At 32.2% G+C, this 15,541-nt stretch overlaps 1 protein-coding gene across 4 annotated transcripts in view; it reads left to right on the forward strand.

The window, feature by feature from the left end:
* Luzp2 (leucine zipper protein 2) overlaps positions 1 to 15,541 on the forward strand; it is a 482,138-nt gene that overhangs the window by 105,538 nt on the left and 361,059 nt on the right. The window lies entirely within an intron of this gene.

Consider the following 15,541-nt stretch of genomic DNA (forward strand, 5'->3'; position numbering starts at 1 on the left):
AACAGGTGCAAATAATCTGTACCTTTCTATGTTCAGAGGAAGAAATATATTTTCATATTGTCTCTGAAAATAAGCTAATTACAACCAGAGTAATGAAAGCTCTTATTAAGAAATATGACTCCTTGGCAGAGGCAGATTATCATCTCATATTCAAAAATAGAGCATTGCAATAGTCAGGAGTCAGGTTTTTTGTTTTTTTTTTTTCCTATCTGAAGCTCATCCTTATGGCACATGGAAAGCCTGCAGATGTTGACAGCACAATAAGATGTCTCTCACTCCAGAGAAGCAATTCGGAAGATAGGCTTGTTGCCAACTCTGCAAGCCTGCTGACACCAGAAAGTCAGGGACAAATGAGAGGTTGGTTTGGTAATTACAGTGAAATCCATGGTTCTATCCAAATGACCGCTATTTCTTTTTCTCTCAAACCCCAGGCCATTTGTTACACTTAGGTATTTATTCTAAATTAGTAATCTAGGTGATGACAGATGGCAGAGTCTCTCAGGTATTGTTCTAATTGAATTATCTACTATATACCTGGCTGTCAAATACTGAGCTTCCCTCTGGGGTGGAAAACATTTTCGCCAGCAGCAAAAAGGTGAAGGTGTGAGAACAGGCATGTTTTAGGTCCTGAGGACTTAGATTTTGGAAAACATATGAACATGTTGTTCTAAAGGGAAACCGCTGTTCTTAAAGTAGTCTGCTGTAGGTTCTCATGTGAGGCGCATTATTGCCCTAGCTCTTAGGTTATGACTTAATTCCCATCACACTGTCATGCCCAGAGTATCTCAGATTATTTCTGATGGCTTACTTTCTACTTAGGTAGAAATGTTTTATCTTTGGGACACTGCCAGAAAATCCTATTTTGCCCATAATTGACACCCATTGTGCTTACCCACTCAGTTTCACCCATTGCCTAATCATTGTTCTGCTTCAATATTTTTGCCTGTTCCAACAAAGCAAACATAAGCAATTAGCCTTCACCTGTCCAAGCAAATCAACTACTGAGCTTCTGACCTCCTTCTCATTTTTTGTCTGTTTATTGTCTTTTCCTTCTACATAGTTAACTATATTCTAGTTTTTAAATGTTGCTCTTAAAATGTGGAATCAGGGGCTGGATTGTGGCACAGCAGTAGAGCACTCGCATAGCACATTCGAGGCCCTGGATTTCATCCTCAGCACCATACAAAAATAAATAAATAAAATAAAGCTATTGTGTCCAACTACAACTAAAAATAAAAATGTGGTGTCATCTGAATGTCTCATGAGACTTAAAATGTACTGAGGTATTTGTTAATCATATTTTAACTTTTTGAAGAAATTACCAAATTTGAGAAATACATAAGAAATTCCCTTCATTTGTATTGGTTGTGTACATCTGAAATCTTTTATGAATCAAAGTCCTTTGCCACTTATTCAAAGTCCTTTTCACATGTTTTGGGTAAATTTTGTTGATGGGGCAAAACCCAAATTTCAATATTTAGAAACAAAAAAGAATTTCAAGTACACTTATCTATATAGAAACCGACTATGATGTGTTCTTCCAAAAGACATAGTGAACCCTAACCCTAGGTACCTGTGAAAACAATATTATTTGAAAACAGGGTCTTAGTGTAAATTGAGATGAGGTCATATGAAACAAGGTGGTCCCTTAAGTCAATGACTAATATCCTTATAAGAAGTGGTTGAGGGACAGAGATAATGATTCAACTAGTTGGGAAACATATAGTGTGAAGACATACACACAGAAGAAGGGAAGCTGTTATGACCAAAGAATAAGAGATGGAAATATGCAACTGCAGGCACCCATTTCCAACAATCTCCCCAAACCAAGAGGGAATGGCCTTGCTGACACCTTGATTTCTGACTTCTAGCCTCCAGAACTGTGAGAATGAATGTCCTTTAAACCGCCCCCAGGTTTTGTGGTATTTTACTATGGGAGCTATACATAATACAGAAGGGTTGGATCACCACAGGCTAAGAAAAGTTTCCCTGATGTTTTCAGATTAGTGTCACATATAGAAAAGCAAATTTCAAATTGTGGTTGTTTCACTTGTAGTTTTTGGTGAGTTCTCAACCTCTCATCATGTATCAATACTCCAACTTGTTGTTTGATGTACTCAACTCTTCTTGACCTATTTAGAACTAAATGAGATTATGGGTGTAGATGCCTATTGTTTCACTATGTCTGGAAATGTTCTACAACCCTAATCAGAGGAGCAAGGAAAGGGATGTGATAACAATTTGTATTCATATTACCTATCTAGAAAGAAGGTCGAATTTCTAGACTTAAGCAAATTTGAGAAACTGAATTTTGCCAACGAAGGGAACAAGCCTGAAAAGTTTCTTTCTCTGATCCTCTTATGAATGCCTGAATTTTTGTTATTGGAGAGCCCCATCCAGAAATTCCAGCTGGGGAGGGTATTTTCTGATATATAAAATTGTAGGTAGTAAATGGAATTTGTTTCAAGACTCTGGGTAGGTGATAGTTTGCTAAGCAATAATAGAACACTGCATATAACTATGCAGTCAGAATAAAAAGTAATATTTTTAATCTGCCCTTTTGGTTTCTTTTTACTTTACCAGCTTCCTTGATAGTTAAATTCATTTTTGTAAAAACAACTCATAAATTATGTTATCAATAGTCGAATAAATTGTTTTGAATTTTCCTTGACAATAATTTTATGGGGACCATTACTTAAATTTTTAGATTGTATTTCAATGTAAACCAGTACAAAAATTAAATTAACTACTTTTATTAGTAATAAATATGGGTTATAATGACGCAATGTGGAATCTCTTGAAATCTCCATGACTTAACTATATATCGATATTCTTGAGCATAATAGCAATACAGACAGTTCCTAGAGATACATACACATAAACAAAGACAAATACATGCCCCCACATAAAAGGGGACACTTTCTTATTGTATGTTTCTCTTTCACTGTTAAAATTGAAATTAAATTTGAATATATTGAAATGCCATGTGAGAATCTTCTTATTTGAAGATTTGGATGCATGATTCACATAGAAGATTTTTACCTCTCAGAAGCTATAGGCCAAATTTTGTGCATTTTATTTCAAGAATGATAATTATTTACATTCCTCTTAGCTTGCCATCAATTAAAATGCACGCATAAAAAGAAAAATAACAACTTTATTTTTTGAAAACACTGAAATAAAAATGTATCTTGTGTGAATGGGCATACCTGGGGTCTCTTACATTCCTTTTGATGCCAAAATTATTCACCAACAATAGCTCCTCCTTGGATGATTTGCTCTTCTTTCACTGGGAAGAGAAAGGAAGTGAGATAAGAAAAAAGCATAAATCTCTTCCCATTATTTTATATCTTATATAAATAAAATTTTTATGATAGAGCAACTATTCTCAAGTATAATGACCTAATAATGTCTTTATTTTAGAATATCCAGGTGTTAGAATGATTGCACATCAATTTGCAAGTTTCTAAAGCAAAGAATTATCCTTTTTTTCTATGTCATTTGTATATGTTTGTGGCATACTTGCTTCCAAACAATATATGAAAAGCACTAAATTTGGTTTCCAATTGTGTGAGAGGTAGGCTATTTTAGGAAAGTATAATGGCATGAGCTTTTAAATGTGAAATCCCAAGACGAAGTGTAGAAACCATCAAACTTTCAAGAGGCCAGCCGTCCTGAAGCTGCCTTTGCAGCTGACCCCTATGTGGGATTCCAAAGTTGTTTCTGAGTAACCCAAAAAACTGTTTCAACTGGACTCATTTTTTGAAGAGAAGACAATTTTCTAAGAAAAGGTACAATTCATTAGTTTCCATGTCAGAGGAATCTTTATCTAAGCCTTCCAGATGCAAATGCTTTTGGAATATTTGAATATCATCCAAGTAAGAGCCAGAAATGTGACACAGAAACTACAACACTGTGAATTCAGGAGAAACTTTATGTGCCTGAAATATAAGATGTGGTTTTTCTCTTGACAATTCTTTCCCAAAGAAATGTTTCATGCGATTTGTAGTGGAAGAGAAAAATAAAAAAGAAAAATTCAAACATGTAGATATGTATACATGTTTTACATATATGTGTGTATATATATATATATATATATATATATATATATATATATATACACACACACACACACACACACATATATATATGTGTGTGTGTATGTGTGTGTGTTAAAATATTTATATATATATAATATACAGAGAGAGATTGATATAGATATATCAATATATATATATATACACACATATATATATGGAAACTATATATAAATTTGAGTGTTTTTTCTGTCTCTATATTAGTCTAATAAGTGAGAATATATAATTTCCACTTCACTTATATAAGTCCCACTTATATATTTTCTATAAAACCTTTCTGTGAGGCAAAAAAAAAGACAGAAAATGCAGGGATACAGAGCTGAAAATCAGAGGAGGGAACTAGAGTCACACCCTGGTTTATCATTTCCTTTTAAGTTGCCAATATTAGCCACATTATCATGGTACATAATCTCTTTACGCATGAATCTCAGCATTGGTTAAGGTAAAATTGTAACAAAGTTGCCAAATGACTAATTTATCAATGTTTTATGTATAAAATTCTGTGTAAATAACAATACAATAATGTAAGTCTAGTTTTTCCTCTAGCTTGGGATTAAATAAAATGATAACTATCAACTAATCTTGTTCTCTGACCATCCTCCACATGCTGTATCTTTTGGGACTTACTTTTTTTATCATGTCTTAATGTTGGAATCTCCACTAAATTTGAGTTCTTGAAAGCCCGATTTATTTTTTTTTAATATTTTATTGCAAACTACATATGTATCCTGCTCATACATTGTTGTGTTAGAAAATTTTATTAATTTGAAAGGTAACTACTGAAGTTATAATGTGATCTAAGTTGTGATATGTGCTAATAATACAATGCTAAGCAATATTGAAGTGGATCTTATCATTCCCAAGTTGAAGTTTCAAGACAAGCACTTTGTAGCTTTCTTTTATATTTTCATTTTGTCTCCTATATAGATAGGGAAATAGGAATTATGCAATATTCTATTAGAATGTGAAGAAACTGAGGAAAAAGTGGTACTATGTATAGAAAGCATATAGGATGACAACATGATTTCTAGTACTGGATGCTGTGAATTCAGTATTCATTTTAGACCTATTATTTACCATTTGTTGACTTGGCCAAAATATTGAACTTTGAAAGATTTTTGTTTGTTTCTCAAAGTAATTGTTCATTTAAAAAACTGATAATCTTGCATATTTCTTAAATTATCAATTTTGACATGATATATTGTGAGGTTAATATTCAGTTTCATTCTTCTACATATGAATATCAAATTTACTCAACACCATTTATTAAAAAGATCTAAGGAATGTTGAGCTGCTTAATCATCTACTTCCAGGAACTTTAGGATATCTTAGAAGGATGACTACTTGGTGAAGATTCTAAATTCTGAAAAAAAGAATTAGAATAAATTGTAACAAGGAAGATTCTAAAGGGAGATAGGGAAGACACAAACAAATGAATTCTGGTCTGTGGAAAGAATCTGTATGAAGTAGATACAATCCCATTTGTGAAATTTACAAATGTCTTATTTGTTCATATTTACCTTTAAGAAATTTAAAAAAGAAGGAAAAAAAATTGCTGTTAGCCAGAGTCATTCCTGAGTATGATTAATTACTTGCATAAAATTCTGTTGCAATGATGTATAATTCTATTCTAGCTCTTTATTATGTGTACATTTTAGTTTATTATTTTAACATTTATACAATAATTGTCATAATTAATCAATATGTGAGGTGATTGGAGATGACATGTTAACAATAATAACAAAAAAGAGTGGATTACTACATTATATTATTTGATCCACATGCAAACACAATAAAATAGGTATATTTATATCTATATTTTATATATGAGGTTATTTCTAAGAAACGTATTAAAATTCAGATAGCTCATAAATGAAAGATCATAAACATGGACTCCATTCTTCCTCATTCTAAAATCACTTCTTTATCAAGATGATATATTCTTACTTGATGAAGAGATCAGATAGCCTGAACTCAGGAGCTCTCTGCAGTGTGAGAGAGTGAGAGATACAAATGAATCAATTTCCTCCTTCATTAACTGTTTATTTCTAAGTGTATCCAAGACAATTTCCTTCATGATCTAGTCACTGACTCCAGAATGCTCCTTTCATCCACCCTCTCTTACCCACCAAGCTCCAGAAAAGCAGATTTTCCTTCACACTCTCCTATCCCCTGAATGGACCTATATTATCTGTCCCAATCTTTACTATTTAACTGTTACTGGACCTGGTGGTCTCATCTGAAGTATAATTACTTGTGGATACCATTATTGTTTCACATGTTTACATTAAATTAGCTCATACCTTTTTATTTTCTCATATCCATCTGTACTTCTTCATAACACTACCATGATTTGTAATTATATTTTAAAATGATTATATGTTTAGTATATGTCTTCTCAATGGCTTTAAAGCTTTTGGTGGGAAAATAGTGTGTGTGAATATATGTGTGTGTTTGTGTGTATGTGTTTACTTTAATAATATCTTATTAAACACACCATATTATTGTAAGTTACCAAGTAAGTAGGGTTTTTTGTTAATCTTATACATATGTATGTTATCTTTAGGAAATAATATGTCAGTGATAATTCAAAGAAAAGGAAAATTTGAAATTCCTCTTTTCCTGGTCTTGCTTTGCTATGAATTGAGAAATAAAAATTATAAAATATTGTTAAATAAGTAAGGATTTGTTGAATGATTGAATAAATAAGTCAATGATCCCATTTGTATTCAGGCATTCTTGCCCTACAAAGTGACCATTTTTTTATGATAACAATGAAAAAAAGTGTATTCAAGATAACAACACCCCATAAAACCAATAATTTTAGTTTTTCTGTGAGTTGATTATTTGGGACTAACTCTCTTCTCTATGTCCAAAATTTTTAAAAAACAAGAATTTTAGAATGGATAAAACACAATATAGAGAGGGAAATAGTATTTTTCATTATTATTGAAACAAAAGACAAAGTACTATTTTTCTAATATAGATACATCAGTGTTATACTCATATGTTTTAGGTCTTGAATTTTTACAATATCCCTTAGTTTACATTATCTTTTTTTCTTTGTGCTATATTTTATTTTATTTGAAAACAAGATATTATAATTTGTATTATATTTACCAGTTCTATGAAATTTAACATATTTAGACACTTTATTCAAAAATATTAAACTTTTACTAGGTGCAAGGTTTGAACTACTTACTGAAGAAGGTCAATCTTTAGCTTTAAGGAACTCAAAATTTAAATCAGTGAAATAATAATGAAATTAGTATTTGTATAGTTCACTATTAAATCTACATATCTGATTCAATTTCAATAAACAAGTGAAATAAGGTCAATCCTCACTCCATTTATACATATTCACACATATATAAATATTTTACCCAATAAAATAAATTTAAACATTTATATTGCAATGTGATATGTGCTATGACTGATGTAGGTGAGCCCAGGCAAAATTTGTTAGATCTGGTGAAAGACACATTTAATCATTTTGGCAAGTAGAGAACTATGATGGAAAGGGTGATTCATTTGGGAAATAAAAATGGCATAAATGTACACAAATGTTTTTTCTTGAAATATGATCACTCTTTTTTATCATCAAATCAAGCATAGAGTGAGGACTCAGTAGATGGTATGTGCAAGTTCTGTATGTGAGTTAACCCTTTTAAATCCTCACAATAAGCCCAAGGATAGTTTCCACACTTGTCACCATTTACAACTGAGGAAATGAGTGCACAGAAATATACTATTTCTTATCTACTGGCTCTCATAAGACCATGATATAGCAAGAAAATGACTGCAAAAATTTTAAAAACATAAAAGATAAATAATATAAAATGAATTTGAGTCAAACTGTATATTGAGCCAAGGAATATGGACTTGGAAAAATATGTCACAGATGGTTTCATGGAGCATCTTATAAGGATTTATGCATTTCCAAAAGATCATCATTTAGAGAAAATGTGATCAAGAGAGACCAATCAGGAGAATATTATGAAATTCTAGGCCAAGAAACATGAGAGTTGCTTTGGTGAATAGTTATGGTCATCAGAAGTAACAAATTCAAATCCAATTATATTTAGAATAGAATTGACAGTTGTGGTGATCATTTAAATGGCAAGAGGTTAAAAGAAAGAAAGGAAGAAATTAATGTCAATTACAAAGTTTCACACTTGGATGAATTGGTAAGAGGTGAGGGTCATTATCAGAGGAAAAAATGCAGCAGAGGAAGAAGTTTGATGGAAATTAATTAATGTAGGTTTAAATGGGTCGCATTTTGAATGTCTCTGATATAGGATAAAAATGTCTAAAACTGACTAAAGAATCCATTTAAAAAAAATAAGCAAAAGTTTTGTGACTTTATAAATCTATATTCTTCATAATAAGGGGTCATTTTACCATGGACATATTCTCATTAAATGGGAATATGTAACTTTTCATCTCTAAATGAAACATGTAAACCATGTTTTTCATCTCTAAATGAAACATGTAAATCATGTTTACAGTGAGGTGTCCTATTAGGTCTAGACCTTCCTTTCTGAAATATAGTTTGTATTTATATCTTAGTTTTACTTATACACTTGCATCTTTGTGAATGAGGCTAGCTTTGTTTTACTTTGAAAGAGAATTAATGGTTACAAAGTTAACAGGTGAACATTGAATTCATATATATATATATGAATTCAATATATATATATATATATATTTTTTTTTCTGGGTATGGGCCCTCCAGTTGGGAAACACAATCTTCCATGACCTAATCTATTTTCTTTACATAAGGATACTTATTTAATTTCTTCTGCACAGATTACAAAGGATTTTCCCAGCACATTTTAAGGATACAAACCCATTCAGAGGACTTTTTAAAGATTTTCTTTAAAGATGTGCATCTTTTCTTTTCTTTCTTCATTAGAAATTGATCCCTTTCAAAAATTCTTTCACTTGATATTTGCCTCCACCTATGGTTAGGGAAATCTAGAAGTTTTAACAACTGTTTAGCAAATAAACACTTAAATATTTATTATATTTGAAGAATACAGAGGAATAAAAGTCCCTGCCATTTCTACTCTAGAAATTCACAATGAACATTGACAGAGGAGCTCACCTTTTGTGGCAGTCTATCTCTAAGTCCTTCCTAGTTTCCTGGACACCCTCCCCATGTCTCAATTCTATACTACCTAGTAGGAGAGTAATTTTGTTCGAGACTCTGGTGTCTTTCTGTGACCTACAAAAGCCAGGAAAAAATACAAATATACACAAAGTAAAAGGATGGCTATGGCTTGACATAGATGTGATAATTTTATGCTTGGCCAGAAAAGGAACTTAGAACTTATACACATTGTGCTTCTCTGTTTAGGTTTTTGTGTTGTGCTGGGTACATACACACACACATGTACACTTTTTTCTATTTCCCTTTCTTTTCTAGTTTATTAAAAAAAACACACACTTAAAAATATAATTTTAAAATATAGAAGCCAAAAGGCAGAGTAAGATAATGAAGGTATCTAGGTAAATTTTAAAAGTAAATACAGTTTTCTTTTTAATTATTGCAAATTGAACTGTGGAAAATTTTGTCATTAATGAGTCCTAGTTCATATTCTTCTGGAAGAAATAAGAGCTGGGTATGTCAAATTGGAAATATATGTGGGAGAAGGCAGCAAAAATCTAGAGTTATCTGATTCTACATCACTTTGAAAAATGAATCCAAATATAGGAAATGTGACCATGAGCCATAAGTATTTCTGACTTAAGGACTCCAGGAAGAGAGAGAATATGAAATGATTATTTTTTAAATGGAAGGAAAGAGAGAAAGATTACAAAAACAATGATGCTAAAAGATTACAAGGCTATTATTTGCAAAATGTTTTTAATTCAGAAGTAGTCACTTGCTGCATCGTAAACCTCTGTTTTTCCTTCAGAAACTCTCAAAAATCCTTCCTCTGCCAAAGTGAAACTTCTGTGCATCCAAGGTACCCAACAAAATCATTTTATCAATAAGTTCAGAGTTCATTGCTGTCATCCTGGAGGGTTGATTTCCACCACCTCTGTGTTATGGTCTATTACCTGGTTGTGCATGCCGTCCTTAGCTCTTCTTCTTTCCCTGCTATACTGAAATCACTCTTAGGCCATTACCACAGCACTTGTCATAGGACAGACTTAATAGATCATCATAAAAGTTTGTAGAATAAATTTTCAAATTACTTCTTTCTTCGATAGCTTGTTTCTTTAAAAAATCCGAAGCTTATGGTTATTTAAATAAGGACTGAAGAATTATCCTGATTCCTCTTTCCTCTCCCATGAATGCCATCCAATTTTTTGTAAGTCTTCTCTGTTCTAGAAAGCACATCTTTAATCAACTTCATTCCATCTCCACTATCTCTCTACCATGATTTGAAGAATCATTATCTCTTTCTGGGGCTTCTGCAATGCATGTCATTTGGTCATCTTTCTTCCATCCTTGATTCCCCTATGATATTTACACATTTTAAAATATCCAAAGTATGTAATTCAATTAACACCTCAAAAGCTTTTCATCATGATCTGTAGTAAAATTCAAATTTCTTACAATAGAAGGTATGGCCCTAACCTGATTTGGCATTGACCTATCTCTTAGATGTCATCTTCTGCCAATTTCTGTTTGCATTCATGCTATTGTTGCCAGAATGATCTTTCTGTTGCTCAAATGCATGACAGTTTGTCTTGCTTTATATGTTTGTGTTATGTTTTCCTTCTCCTGGGAAGTATTTCACCTCAAAAAAATCATATGTTTCAGTCTTTTTTTTTCTGAGAAATGGTCCTTCACGATACACCTAAAGTAGACTTTCTCACCTGTCCCTACTGACTACTATCATAGCATTACCATATTTTATTTTATTTACCTTTGTATTTATCATCATTTAAGACCATCTTCTTGATTCTACTATTTCTTTATAATTTCTATCCCAATTGAAATGTGATTTCCTGGCATCACCAACTAGCAACCTTATGTATTATTATATCACAAGCATAAAGAGTAATATTTAGAATATAATAATTACACAAAAGAATCCCCCTTTAAATGAAAACCTAAAATAATGAGTGGATCTTCAGGTCTTCCTCCAGGCTCATAAGTTAAAATTTACAGCTTGTCATTAAAAAACAAAAAACAAACAAAAATATCTTGAATTTTCAAGTTTTCCAGGCTCTTTTGTTCCTAATTCCAACAATAGATTTTATGGACTTAAACATTTAATTATAACCTTTTAATTTCAATATAGTTGTATATCTATATACAGAAGGAATACAGAAAAATCCCATGTACCTTCACTTAATTTCCCCAATGATTAACTCCTTGTTGCCTTTTTTTAGTCATATCCAATGAATTTACTCACACATTTCAGACCTTAAAACCCTCACAAAAAACAGCATACTACAGAGACACAGCCACATCAATGTTTATAGCAGCACAATTCACAATAGCTAAACTGTGGAACCAACCTAGATGACTGTCAATAGATGAATGGATAAAGAAAATGTGGTGTATATACACAATGGAATATTATTCAGCATTAAAAGACAATAAAATCATGGCATTTGCAGGTAAATGGATGAAGCTGGAGAATATAATGCTAAGTGAAATTAGCCAATCTCCAAAAACCAAATGACGAATGATTTCTCTGATTTAAGGATGTTGATTCATAACATGCGGGTGGGTGTGTGTGTGTGGGAAGAGTGGAGGGGTGATGGGAGGATTAAATGAAGTCTAAATAGGGCAAAGAGGAAAAGGGGAGGGAGAGGAAAGGAGGGGGCATAAGGGTAAGAAAGTTTGTGGAATGCAATGGTCATCATTACCCTAAGTACATGGATGAAGACATGAAAGATGTGACAACTTTGTGTACAATCAGAGAGATAAAAAATTGTGCTGCATATGTGTAATATGAATTGTAATGCATTCTGTTGTTATATATTACAAGTTAAAATTAAAAACACATCTATCAAATTCTGAGTTCTTTTTCATTTCCAAATTATTGTCTGTTTTAGTCAGTTTTTCCAATGCAGTCACCAAAAGACCTGATAAGAGCAATTTGAGAGAAGTTCCATTTGATGCTTAGAGTTTCAGAAATCACATCCCATAGACTATATAACTCTAGCCCAACATGAGGCAGAACATTGTGGTAGAAGGATTTGACATACAAAAGCAGCTCAGGAAATGGTAACCAGGAAGCAGAGAAACTTCACTCATCAGGAACAAAAGAGTATCCCAGAGGCTCCCTACAAGTGACCCACCTCTTCTGATCATACCCTACCTGCCCACACAGTTAATCCTTATCATCAGATAATTACACTCATTAGGTTAAAGTTCTTGTAACGCAATCATTTCACCTCTAAACTTTCTTACATTTTCTCCCACATGAGCTTTTGGAGGACATCTAATATCTAAAACATGACATTATTATTTAAAGAATATTTTATAATATAATATGCAAAGGTTTGAGTTTTACTTCTTTATTTTTTTAATCAGCACAATTCTCTAGATATTTGTGCAAATGCAAATTTCTGCTAGAAGTACATTTTATAATTTCTATTTCTGAGTATTTAGAGGCACTACAGTTTGTTTAGCCATATATTGAATGAAGGGTAACAAGAGTTTTTCCTCCAGTTTTGGAGTTATGATCAATAATGATGCTATGAACATCTGTGAGTAAGCTTTTAGGTGGACGTAAGTTTTCACTTTTTAGAACAGATCCTCAGGAGTGCAATTCCGGTGTCAAATGGTAGGAGCGTGATTAGTTTTAAGTAGAACAGTCAGTTTTCCAGAGGAGCTGTAACAGTTTACCTTTCCGATACAAGAATTGGAATATGCAATATTCCAAATAATATAATTGATCCAGTTTCAACATATCTTTGTCAGTATTTTGTGTTAAGATGAATAATATTTTAGACATTCTCATGGGTCCATAGTGATAATATCTCATCATGCTTTTTATATACATTTCCCTAGTGTCTAATTATGATGAATATTTTGTCATGTGTTTTTGAAATCTGTATATTCTCACTGGTGGAATATCTTTTTAGGTCTTCTGTGCATAGGCTGTTTATATTGCTCCCCCCCACACACACACATATCCTATTATTATACAGCTTTTTTAAGGTTCATTATTTGTTCTATTATTAGTCCTTTGTGCTAAAAATGGTTTGCAAATATTTTATCCCTGTCTGTAGCTTGTTTTTTATCCTCTTAATGTGTCCTACACAAAAGTAAAATTTGAATATTTATGAAATATATTTTGCTCATTTTTCCTTTTATGAATCATAGTTCTCTCTCTCTCTCTCTCTCTCTCTCTCTCTCGTAGTCTTAAGTCGAAAAAATTTCCCTTTTATTTTTTGTTTATTTTTCTCTGAAGTTTTATTTCTAGTTTTCTTAGAGTTTTAGCAATTAGATTTTGGCAATTCATGCTTATTTACTAATTGAAATGATCATGTATCATTTTTTCCTTTATTGTTAATTACAAAGCTAAACAACATTGGGAAATTTTCAGTATTTAAATGTCAAGAATAATCAACATTTGATTGTCAGGCAGAATTTTTTATATGCTGCTGATTCATATTTGTTAATATTTTTATAGACAATCTTGGTCTGTACCCAGGAGAAATGCAGATATGTAATGCTCGATCTATTTTTCTTTTTTTCCCCTTGTTTTGATATCTGGGTAACACAGGCTTCATATGATATTTTATGTAAGAAACTACATAGAATAGTGTTATTTCTTCTGAAGACATTTGGCAAAATTCTCCAGGGACAAAATCTGGAGTTGGCAATTTATTTTGTGAGCTTTTAATTATTAATTCAATTGCAAGTAGGATTATCTTTAGTAGCTATTCAGCTATTCAAGTTGTCTCTTTAATACTAGATAAGCTGTGGTAGTTAATACTTTCTAAAGAATAAAAGCTTTTTATCTAAATGGTCAAGTTTATGTTAGTAGAAATTTTGTAGCATTCTATTCAGATATCTGTGTGTTCTGTACTTCTATGATATACTTTTCATTTTATTTTTTCTCTGTTGTTTAGATTGGATAATTTCTATCATACTATCTTTCTTTTCATTGATTTTTATACTGTGATATATTTGAACCCCTGTACTCAGATTTTATTTTGGCTAATATATTTTTTTCTGTTAAAAATTCCTTTGGTTTTTCTTTATAACTTTTTGCTCTCAGTTCAAATATTCTATCATTTAATTTGTTTGAAGTATGCCCATAATTATTCCATTGATGGATCTGAAGAAAAAAATCTTTCTCAGGTAATTCTAATATCTGGATTATTTCTATGTTGGCATTCTTTTTCCTTCAGTTGAAATTTTAGTAGTTCTTTGTATGATGAAAGATTTTTTAAATTGGAACCTGGGTATGTGAGATATTATGGATTTTATTTAAATCATTTATTAGTTGGCTTCCTTTGACACTGATCTGGCAAGATAAGAAAATATAATGGTAGAAGTACCAGTGTCACCACACCTCCAGTGACACCTCTGGGAAAAGGACCTCTCATTAGCGCTGGGCAGGTATGGGATTTATATTATACCTGTGGCCTACTATGACTCCTCTTGAAGGATGGATGGAACAGGTCCCTTTTACCACTGGGCAGCAGGTGAAAGTTTTGAATCTCTAAAAGGTCCCTTGTGACAGCAACATAGCCAGAAATGAGAGAAGAATCTCATCATTCTGGATGAGGGATAAATTCTGGCTTTCCGGGAGTTCTCCACCATCACTTTGGGGAGATGTCAATAGTGCCCTGGGTATGAAATTCTCAGTTTCCTATTTGGTATTTGCTGGTATCATTTTAGAGCTGGGTCTGTAAAGCATGGGGCCGGTGAAGGTTAGGCTGCACATTACACATTTGCTATCAGGAGTCAGGGTGAGGCCACAGTTATTTTTCTGCTGTGCTTGACTAGAATAGAGAAGTTATAGCCTGTGTATCTCAAGATGCTAGGCTTTCCTCTTTTATGTTCACTGGTTAGAGACCAAGAGTTTGTTGTAGCTTCTATCTTGCTGGTACATCAGGAGTTTCTGATTTGTGGCTTTTTTAGTACCAAGTCTGAGATACATGAGAAAATAAAAAAGAAAATCCACTTACTTGCCCAAGCCATGGATTTTTTAGTTTGTCTTCTTTCTTCTTTCCACCTTTTGGAGTCTCATTGTGATTCGTTTGTATGTAATGGCCAGGGCTTTTAGTTGTATTTCCCGGGAAAGAATGAGAAAAACTAGAGATTACATTTTGCAAACAGAAGTATACTAAATTTAAACTATTGATTATTGATTCATTCCATAAAAATTTCTCCATAAAACTTGTCCTCACTTTTCCGTCATAGGTGTCATTGTATTCTGTAAAATTTATTTTTGCCTTTTTAAAGTTATTTATATATTCAAATTTGTATATATATACATATATATATATATATATAT

This window comes from Marmota marmota, unplaced genomic scaffold (genome assembly GCF_001458135.2).
Source record: "Marmota marmota marmota unplaced genomic scaffold, marMar, whole genome shotgun sequence".
In the NCBI taxonomy this organism is placed as follows: domain Eukaryota; kingdom Metazoa; phylum Chordata; class Mammalia; order Rodentia; family Sciuridae; genus Marmota; species Marmota marmota.